At 42.7% G+C, this 9,480-nt stretch overlaps 1 protein-coding gene across 1 annotated transcript in view; it reads right to left on the reverse strand.

Annotated features, from left to right (window-relative positions):
- The window catches only part of phf21b (PHD finger protein 21B), a 98,391-nt gene that overhangs the window by 26,258 nt on the left and 62,653 nt on the right, over positions 1 to 9,480 (reverse strand). The window lies entirely within an intron of this gene.

A 9,480-nucleotide genomic window follows, 5' to 3' on the forward strand; every position in this document is an offset into this window, starting at 1 on the left:
AACCCCCCCCCCCCCCCCCATTAGAGCTCTCTATTATCCACCCGGAGTGCTGTGAGGGGGTGAGGGGAAGAAAACACAGTTATTCAGATGCTGCATTACTAATCAGGTCGTCCTCCTTAAAACCCAGACTGCAGCTTTAAGGTGGACTGGGAGAGTTAGGTTCGTGTTAAAACCGGCTTTCAGTCGCCAGCTTTTCCACTACTAAAACTTCTCCAGGCTAACGTGAGGTTACGCAGCTAATTCTCCCGGCTCAGACGTTTCCTGAAACAGCTGCTCACCGAGGTTTTGTTGGGGACTATTTTCGGCGGCGGATTAATCCACATGTGGTGCTCTAGTGAGGATTTGGGGCAGCAGGGCGGTGCACCGGCGGCTGAGTCACAATAAACTAGTTTTTAAGACAACAATGGAGCTCTGTGTTTGTTTACAAAGCAGCTGCTGGCTGATATTTATCATCAGATCAAAGATGTTGGCTTTTAAATATCGATATCAGGTCCTAATAACTACTCAAGTCTCTCCACGGTCGTTTCTTTCTGTTGGATTATTTATATCATATCAAAGTGCTTCACCGCAGACGCCTCAGCTGAACGTCATGACGGATCTTTACACTTCTTCCTGGACGTGACCCAGCTAGCGGTTATATAAGTGTGGCTCAGATTTAGATTTCTGTAAACATGCTGACTGTGTGAGAAGTTAAATAACCCAGATTCCCTGCCAAGGTTCCAGCGAGGAAAGTCTTTCTGTAACAAAGCGTACAGTATTAAACCTCCTGCATTCACTCACATGTTGTTATTTATTAATTCCCCCTCAACAGTGAGCATGGTGGGGCCTCCATTGTTTCAGGGGATCAATGTAATCCGCAGGCAGCCCGAGCAGCCGCCTGCATCAGGACCCAGGGGCCACCGCTCGCCATTCAGCATTTGTTCGAGCCGGCACCTCTGATTGTCTCAAAAGGTCACTCATTTAAAACCTCTCCAGTCTGGAGAGCAGAGCCTCGTCCCTCCTGGAGAGAGCCGAGGAGAAGGTGAATGAAAGGGGGGGTGGGGGTGCAGAACGTGATAACAGCAGGTATCAGAGAGACGCAAGACCTTTTTAAAGCCACCTGGAATTATATTAGAAATAAACTCTGCTCCTGCTGACCAACACTACTCCAAGTCTTCATGAAAGCTTTTTCATTTCACGGGCAAAACGTGAAGCAGCTCCTTCCTCAGAAAACACCAAGAAAACATGTTAATGTGGACGTTACCACGAGCGGCAGGCAAGGAAGCAGAACATCCAGAGAAGGTGAACCTCAGCACGCAGCAAAGCTGAAAACAAGGTCGTCAAATATTACTTACTTGTTTACTTGTTTAAATAAGTCAACAAAATGCAGCCTGACTGAACACAAGCTCCGCCTCCCAGCAACCTCCTCACCACTGAAATACAACTAATTTACCAACTGATAAGGATCTGATTAAATAAGAAAGATAATACAACCGACAGTAGCATGAGTTATATCTTAAAAAGTTTCTATGCAGACGACAAACCGTCAATAGTCAACATGTTAATAGTAAACATGGAGTTTATCTTTATAAACTGACATGTTGTATTTTAGTTTATTTTAGGTGTAGTCGAGGTGTCGGGGAAGAAAGGGAAGACGTTATCTGCAGGATCTTGGTTACAGCGGTGATACTGCCTTTGAAATTTAGATTTCACACTTTCATTTACTCTGGAATAGTAACAGAAATAGGTTTACTTACAACAGCTTCATATTCCGTAGCTTGTGAATCAGAAATATGCATACAGTCCTATTTATTCTACCTATTTTAGGCGGCTTTAAACAGGTTAATGCTATTCTGTAAATCTTTTTCTTTTGGTTTACTTTGGCTCCTAAAAGCCCCTTTATCCATGCAGAAACCCCATTAAAACCTTTAAGTCCATTCACAATGAATTAATTAATTTAACCATTAGGTTTAACTCCACGTAAAAAAGCGACTAATGAATTTGCACCTTAATTGAAAACATAATTTAAAGCAGCAAACTCGCTTTTCATGGTAATTAGAAAAATATGAGTCGTTTTTTTTACCTCTTGAAAAACTCTTTACCCAGAAAAGAGCTTCATATATTACAGCCCACTACTGAGTTGCAGGTTTGAGCTCTATTCTGTTAACCCAGCTGACAGGTCGTCACCAGAGAAAGGACAGCAGTTTTTATGCTAAGCTAGGCTACATTTGTAGCCCCAGTCATGCAGAGCAAAGCACCAGTTTTTCAAGATAAATCCCTGAAAACCTGCAAGTTAGTACATCTATTGCTCACAAATAACAACATTATCAGAAATGTTTATGTATTTATGTCAAAAAATACTTTATTTAGCTCATTTTCATCATCCAGCTGGTGGAAATTTTAAAAATCTAAATGTCTAAAACAGTCTTGAGGATTCTGGAAATGACTTTAAAGCAGTGTTATTAATGACCTTCTGGGTTTTATCTTGTAGAAAAACATATTTAGGATCAGTGACTTGCATGTAATGACATCTGTCTCTACCAAACAACAAGGCATCCATCTTTACCTGCAGAAGTCAGAAAGTGTGGTGGAGGAGGAGCTGACAGACTCTCAGACACAGCAGCCATTTCACTGGAGGTCTTTGTGGAACCAAAGTGCTTTGACAAATCTAAGCATTTACCAGAACTGCTCTGCTTCTCTTTTTGACGACATTCGGGCCGGCTGCCAAGCGGCGTCGCCCCCGTCACCTGCAGCATCACACAAGTGCCTCTCAGGGAGGAGTTGATTACACGTATCGCACCATTACTGCCCCTCAGGTATGGATTTGCAGACATAGAGGGGCCTCTAATGTACGCAGGGTGCCAAAGAAAACACCGCCGAGACAAAAAGAGTGCCTCCGATTCCTCAACACATTTGTCTTGTCCGGCGCCGAGCAGAGTAATGGGTTGAAAGGTGCTTCTTCCTGCCTGACAAATAAAAGACTCAATTCCCGAGGAGCGATTTTATATATTGTCCCGCATCAACACGACCCTTGAGAGCGCCGCGGAGCTATAATATATATATCTGGAGATCATGTCAGAGTGTCCAAAATCACTCAGCATGAAGCTACAAGACGGCAAACGGCTTTCATTAGAGAGCGTCTCCACTGGTGGATCACACATGAAGACTGACACACTGACCCTGAGCGGGCAGCTCCTCCTGATAGGACGTTTTAATAACGCTGTAAGCGAGAGCGTCTTAACGAGCATCTTCTCCATCTATCTGGAGGAGTTAAATTAGACGCAGGCTGCAGCGGCTTTCATCAGCGTCCACTCGCTGCTCACCTTTCATCCTCTCACAGCCGCTCTAATGACGGCTGGACACCACGAAGACGGGGAATGGGCCTTCTGATGCACGCCCAATTTTCTGCAGCCACACGCATTAACTCGCCTTTGAGAGCTGATGATTCACTTCGGCATATTGTCCGCGACTCGGAGCTGGTGCACATCAAAGTGGAGCAAATAACCACCGACGGTGAAGCTCGAGCTTCAAAGATGCATCTTTCTAATCTCTCCGGTCTTAAGCTCGGGGATATTTGCCCAGAGTGGAAGTTTATTAACAACGAAGTCGTGCAAAACAATCTAGAAAAGCCGACATTTACTCTAAAATGTACATGATTGTTTTCATTTTCCAAGCCATATGATGTTAGGTCATAGAAAGGGCATTATTAGTGTCTGTTAGGGCGAGTTAGGGATTATTGGTAAAGCATTAACAGGTAGTTCTTTATTTAAGTGTTCAGGGGAGCCGCTACTGAGGTTTCTAGGGTGTTTAGCGTGGTTTTGGGGTTTTGCCATGTGGTTGCTAAATGTTTTTAGGTCTCTGATTAGCCTGTTGCGGTCGGGCACCCTTTTCCAGGAAAAATGCCTAAAATAACAAAATGAATCAGTAATAACTCCTCAACCATCAGGCCTAGATGCATAATTCTGCTCTCCTTTGAAAGGTCAGAAGCTGAGGAATAGAAATCCATTGTACATTAACATATTTATTTTACCATTACAGACTAAATGGAGATGAAATAGAGAAAAATCTGATATTTTCATCCTCGCCTGGTAAATAAAGCTATATTTTAATGCAATAAAGCATCAAAACCATCATAAGGAAGATTAAAACGCACCTGGATATCTTCTGATACACCTGGAATACAACTGTAAGTATGTAAATATACAACATTTATAAAATATACCATATTTTAGCCATATTTACTGTTTAAATGTTGACTTTTATTGGGAGTTATTTTTAAAACACCATTTCTTTCCATACAACCAAGTTCCAAATAACATAACATTGAAATCTTGATAAAAACAGTGAGTATTCATCAACATTCCTGCCACCAAAAGCCCTCGACGCTTTACAGGCCTGTAGCGTAAGAACGGCATCAATCGATCCGGCGAGAGTGAAAAAGCGAGACTTAATGTTGGTGATTTGAGCTGAACAGCTGATCTCATAACTGGATGCTTATTAGTGCAGCCATGTAGAGTGATTACAGAGCGATTTTTTGTTCTGATATTTAGATGCTTGGTGTTTGATGGGTGTTTGGCGTGGATAGAAATGGTTGGTTTGAGCTTCTAGCTTCACAGAGGTGTGTAGCAGGAATAGGGTGACAAAATAATCTGATCTTCCACTGATTTACCGTTTGCATTTTGCGCAGAAATCGTGTGCTGCCCCCTCTTGAGTCAACATCAACAAATGTGAAGTTAACAGCTTCTGAGCATGTCCAATGACAGTGGCGCTGAGGAAGCGTCCCTCGCTACAGACTGGTCAGAGCAAAATAACTCGCCCATCCCAAACAGAAATGGGCTACCACGAAGACAATGTCAGGGTGGAAGATGAAATGACTTATTATCAGGGAAGGTATTGAGTATATTAAGCAGATTAACTTCTCTAAAAGTGAAGCAGGTGAACATAAACTCAGAGAGGTAAAGAGAAGAAAAACCAACATCTGAAAACCCAGATGTTTGGTAACCTCACTGCCAGCTCAGGTGCATTTCAGCTCACCTTGCTCGGAGTTTAAACCAGCAGAATCTATTGGTTTCCTTTGTACTTCCTCAGTAGTTTTGACCTTCATCAGCTTCCATATTGCTGTGATGGAGCAGGGTTTGGAGCTCAGAGATAGCAGACCCTCCCCGCCCCTCGCTGCCGTTCGTTGGCTGAGGGACTATGTTAATTGAAACTTTTTGGGAGCCCTCCCGTTAAAGTGCTCGAGATAGGCAAGTCAGCTGGAACCAGCGAGCCGGCAGCTGGCAGAGATCAGTAACAGCTGCACTGTGTCAGCCGATAGGAAAAGGAAGAGGGTCCATGCGACGTGGCTGATCTCCAGGAGTCAGAGGAAGCTGAACATTTCAGAAGAATATTTAACTCCTTCACATCTTCACATCGCAGCATTAAAGCTGAAAGACAGCCTCTTTCCAGTCACAGCTGCAACAATCAATCGATTAGTTGTCAGCTTTTAAGTTAATCGCCAAGTCTTAAGTCATTTTTTTAAGAGAAATTCTCTGCTTCTGGCTCCTTAAATTTGAATATCTCCTGGTTTCTTTGCTCCTCTGTGTCAGTAAACTGATTATCTTTTGGTTGTGGACAAGACAAAACATCTACTACTGATCAATCAATCGGGAAAATAAGCATCAGATGAATCGACTGACAATAATCGTTCGTTGCAGCCGTACGTGCGACCGCACAGTTTATCTGAGAGGCTAAACAGTGGTACAAGTTTAAACTAAGATGATCTGCCACATTAAAATACCTTCAATAATTTAATACTCTTGAGCCTGAACCTTTTGAGTACTTTTACCTACAATACTTACAGCAAGTACATTTACTGCCAGTTCATGTTTTCACTGACCGTTAGTGTGCAGTTATTTATTAAACTGACTGGTCACCTTTCGACTAATCGTCCAGCTGAAATAATAATAATCGTACATGTTTCAACTGCGATTTTGTTTTTCTAGGTAAACATATGTACATGAATTTGCGAGCAGACGATGGCGGGGACACGTTTAATTACGGCTTTTTCATTCACAGCGCGGAACTGTGACGCCGGTCGCTGTAGAGTGACGTCACACTCGCACAAACTCCGATGTGCCCGTCCAGACTGAGGTCGCATTTAAAAAATAAAAACCCAACCTGGATCAGATTTGGATCAGTATGAGAGATCTGATTCCATGGGACTTGGTCTGTTCACACTATTATTAAATAAATCAGATCTTGGTCCATTCGGGCTGCAGTCTAACTGTCTTTTCATCCCCCACTTCATTTTCTTTCAACTGCCACTTCGACTGCTTTCACAGCTTCAACTTCAGAAGACACTTTAGCAGAGTCAGGGTGGCACCTTTATAGGAATTAATAGGAATATATACGAGATTAAATGGTTTGAGGTTAAGTGCATGAAGAGAAACCTTAACAAGCTTCACACAAAGAGAACTTTTTTCCTTTGTTGACTGTGAATGTTCTGCTTTATAACTCATTCAGCCTGAGTTGAACAGATATGAGAATATCTGAGAACTCGCTGCTCTTTCTCGGCTCGTCTAGCAGAATTTAATTGAGAACGCTGCCGCCGCTTGACGGCCACTGTTAAGGTCATCCGTCCGCCCTGTGCTGTTTACTGCGGATGCAGCGAGCGGACAGGATTATCCACGCTCATTATGTACTGTGTTTTGATAGTGTGCCTTTGAGATAACGGGGCTGCTGAAAAACGCATTAGTAGCTGTTCAGATTTCCATCAGAGCAGCTGCCAGACGTTTTCTTTGTTTACACTCCATTTACCAACGAGGCCCTTCAGTCCTTAAAGGTGCTGAGGAGACGGACGGCCGCCGTTTGTCCTTTTTCGTCCCAGTGATGGAAGAAAAACTCCTCAGTAAAAGAGAAAAATAATTAGCTGTGAAGTGTATTCAAGTATTGAAGGTGAAAGGACAATGAAATCCTTTCAAGCTGACAAAAACCAGTAAAGGTCTATTTAGCAGCAGTTCTGGAGCTCTTGATCATATCCCACAGTCTTCATGATCCGATGGAGTTTGTTGCTTGTTCTTGTGGAATTGTAGAGATTTCCAATGTCCGTTCTTGTGGCTTTTTATGGGCTCGCCATCCGTGGATATTCAAACATCTACAATACTATGACCACTGTGCAAACTCCATCTGCGGAGGAAGATTGTGGAGGGTTGATGCAGCAGCTTCTAGACGGATATGTGGTGAGATTGTTTACGGCCTCCAAGGTCTGGAAGGAACCTTTAATCTCAACTTTAATTTCCAGTTTTGAGGATTTTCATGGTTTCAGATTTAAGTTGAGGAAAAGAAAGAAAGAAAGAAAGAAAGAAAGAAAGAAGACTCCTTAAGGTTGAGAACATTTTCTACAAGTTAGATAAATATGGATGTTGGCCAGTCAAACTTATCAAACACTGAGCATAAAATCTGAAGTCTGAGTCTCACAGAAAGGAAACTATCTGAGTACCAGAACCGCTGAACTGGTCTTGGGTTCAGTATCCGAGTAAATTCTGGTGACTGATTTCCTGCAGAGGCGAACCCCCCCCCCCCTCCTCCTTGGCAGCGGTACAGCTTATCAACAGAGGCACACAGGACAGAGTCTGGCCCCTCGCCCACAGTTTGGCAAAGAGGGGCGTCAGGGACCGAGGCCCCCGCCGCCCCACATGTGGAGGTGGAGTTTCAGCCAGCAAACACAGCACAGACGAACACTGTGTTCCAACAGCGGCGGGGACCGATGGATCTGACCCAGCAGAGAAGGTGTCCACAGGGCCGACACCAACCAACAATCGCATGTGCCAACACAAAACAACCTGCCCCCCCCCCACATCCACCCATCCATCCACCCATCCATCCACCCAGGGTGGGATCTGATTGTGAGGCAGTGCAGGTTTGTCTGGATCATCTAATTGTGACTCTGCAGCGGGACGTTTGGATTGAGTTTTATGCCTCCTGGGACGGAGACGAGCACGGAGAGACAGGTTTGATGAAGTCAGATTCATGTCCTGAACCCTCCTGAGCCCAGATTAGGTTCCAGCTGATGGATGTCTGAGTAATACGGCGGAAAGATATCAGCCTTTTGTCAAATATTGGATTTCAGCAAGTGGGAAAAAAAGATTTAAATCCTTTCCTGAAGGCGTGCAGCTCCCAAGACAAAGTTCTGTGTCAATATACTTTAAGCTACAGACTTTAAATGAGGAACTACGCTTTCAAAGATATCGAAAGGAGAGGAAGTTTAACTGTTCCGTTTTTAACATATCACAGTTTCAGTTTTACGTTTAAAGTGCAGCAGGAAATGTTAACTGTTAAAATCATGTAGCTCTGACCAATCATCAACTTTGCAGTCCTCACTTTTCAGACTTCAACTCCTTACCGTGGTACTTCAAATAACTCAATTTTCTACTGCTTCCACTTTAACTACTTTCAATGCTTCAACTTTATCTAAAACGTAAAGTTCATTGCGGTGCTTCAACTCCAGCTATAACTCAAGACAAAAATAAATTTAAAAATCTGGAAAGACATAACTTATTAGCACAATTAAGCTTCTGAAAAAAACATGTTCTTCTTTCTTCTTTTCTTTTCAGTCTCCAATAATTACATCCCAGATCACTGTTGAAGTCTTAAACATAAGTGTTAATATTTTCAACAGTCAACAACGTCACACAAACTTCTTTGTCAGCTACAAATCTTCACAGTCGAAGTTACTTGGACATCAATGCACTTTTCCCACTTTGATAAATGTTTATTTTAATCACAGATATGTTTTCCACACATTTAAATTCAAGTATTGATACGTTCACTTCCTATGAACTTTAAAACTAGTCTCTCACGTTATTAACATTTAGCATGTTAGCATAGAGGGTTTGGGCTGATCTTTGGTTATAAGCCAGTTTCTATCAATTTAACTAAAATTTACGCTCATCAAGTTGTTTCACGTTAAGATTTATAGCATCGTTAGTAATTGCCAAAACAAATCAATTATTGGTTAACATAATAAACAGTTTGTGGCCGTCACCTGTTGCCAACTGCTTCATGTACATTCAGTAGTTATAGACCGATAATCAAAGCTCAGGTGATCAGTGTTTTCAGGTGTTGCTGCTCCTTCGCTGATCACATCACAATGTTCGTTAGGCGGCCAAACAACAAACACAAGGAGGCATCCAGCCAAACTTTGATCCCACAGAGAATCCTTAACTTCCTTTCATAAAAATCAATGATCTGGTGGTCACAGTCTCCGCCCGTCACACCGGCAGCGGACACCAAATCCATTTAAATGCAAATCAAACGCCCCCAAGTCTAATTTTCCTCATGTGGAAACAGAGTTCATTGGAATGAGACTCAGCATCAGCGGCAGGAAATGTCCACAACCCACGCTGAGACCATCCATTGATTTATTGATTAGCAGGTAGATGAATACTCTGATAAGTAATTAAAGATTTAAAAGAGGTTTAACTACAAACAGTCGATAGTTCCAGATTCTCAAATGTACTT

This window comes from Micropterus dolomieu, linkage group LG23 (genome assembly GCF_021292245.1).
Source record: "Micropterus dolomieu isolate WLL.071019.BEF.003 ecotype Adirondacks linkage group LG23, ASM2129224v1, whole genome shotgun sequence".
Taxonomy (NCBI): domain Eukaryota; kingdom Metazoa; phylum Chordata; class Actinopteri; order Centrarchiformes; family Centrarchidae; genus Micropterus; species Micropterus dolomieu.